General features: G+C 26.0%; 1 long non-coding RNA gene across 1 annotated transcript in view; it reads right to left on the bottom strand.

The window, feature by feature from the left end:
- The window catches only part of LOC139429747 (uncharacterized), a 38,956-nt gene extending 37,617 nt beyond the window's left edge, over positions 1–1,339 (bottom strand). Inside the window, exons 1-3 of the long non-coding RNA XR_011640322.1 lie at positions 1,141–1,339; positions 947–1,053; positions 233–346 (exon numbers count right to left, since the gene is read on the bottom strand). This is a non-coding gene — a long non-coding RNA (uncharacterized lncRNA). The remainder of the gene's footprint in view (positions 1–232; positions 347–946; positions 1,054–1,140) is intronic.
- Positions 1,340–1,575: the final 236 nt, after the last annotated feature.

The following is a 1,575-nucleotide window of genomic DNA, read 5'->3' as shown; positions in this document are numbered from 1 at the left end:
GTTATTTGAATTAATACATTTCTAACCTATAATTTTTATTTGTAGGTTAGAAAAAATGACGTTTTAAAACGTAACTTAAAATAATCGAGACGAGTGAAGTTTGATGTAAACGTCAGCTAACTTCATGTTAGTGTCAAATTTAAATAAAATAATGCTTAATTTAATCATTTTGGAATCCAATTTGATTAAAAATTTGATAATTAATGTAGCTGAAATGATTTTAAGGACTTACTTGGTTATGTTTTTTGGGAAACTTGAAATTGAATCCTTTTGGTGGATCAGATTTCATTTGCAGCCTTACACAACGCATTTAAAGTCATTGTGGGGTTCTTTTCTTCTTGAGGATCTAGAATAAGAAGAAAAATAACGTAAATTAATAAAAATAAGGTTCTTAATAACTTGGTACTTAATAATAATCAATTAACATAAAAAGGATCAACATACACCACTAATGAAGCATAAATCGCCCCAAAATTCGAAAATAAACCACTTTTTAAACAAACTTTAGAATTAAACGAAATCAAAACAAACTGATTACAGCGCTACCTGACGCTAACGGAGATACTTTGAACTCGTTTTTTTTTAGTTTACTCCATTAAACGATAGATGTCGCCCTATTTTTATTTATTATTTATTTTCAAAATATGTTTTTATAAATATTGGATTATATACAATAAATTAACAAAACTTTATTTCTTAGTATTATTCTCAAGATTTCCAGACAAAATCTTCAATAAAATATTATTTGTAGGTTAAAAAAAATGACTTTTTAAACTGTCACTTAAAATAATTGAGGTGACTGAAGTTGATGTAAATGTCAGTTAACTTCATGTTAGTGTAAAATTTAAATAAAATGTGTTAATTTAAAATACTTAATTTCATTTTAGAATCCAATTTAATTAAAAATTTGATAATTAATATGGCAGAAATGATTTTAAGGACTTACTTGGTTATGTCTTTCGGGAAACTTTAAAGAAACTTTCGAGAAGATTTGATTTGCAGCCTTCCACAACGTATTTAAACTCATTGTGGGGTTCTTTTCTTCTTCAGGATCTAGAACAGGAAGGTTAGGTTAGATTAGATTCCTAATAACTTGGTACTTAATAGTAACAATAAAAAAGTAATAATAATCAATTATACCTAAAAAGGATCAACATATACCACTAATGAAGCATAAATCGCCCCAACACTAGAAAATAAACCACTTTTAAATCAAATTTTAGAATTAAACGAAATCAAAACAAACTGATTACAGCGCTACCTGACGCTAACGGAGGTACTTTGAACTCGTTTATTTTTAAGTTTACTCCATTAAACGATAGATGTCGCCCTATTTTTATTTTTTAAAATATGTTTTTATAAATACTGGATTATAAAAAAATACAATAAATTAACAAAACTTTATTTTTTATTACTATTCTAATGATTTCCAGACAAAATCTTCCCTAAAATATTATTTGTAGGTTAGAAAAAATGACGTTTTAAACTGTCACTTAAAATAATTGAAATGATTGAAGTTGATATAAACGTCAGTTAGCTTCTTGTTTGTGTCAAATTTAAATAACATGTGATTTT

Source organism: Onthophagus taurus, chromosome 5 (assembly GCF_036711975.1).
Source record: "Onthophagus taurus isolate NC chromosome 5, IU_Otau_3.0, whole genome shotgun sequence".
Lineage (NCBI taxonomy): Eukaryota > Metazoa > Arthropoda > Insecta > Coleoptera > Scarabaeidae > Onthophagus > Onthophagus taurus.
The sequence above is the reverse complement of the archived record's forward strand: the minus strand, read 5'-3'. Positions and strand labels throughout refer to the sequence as shown.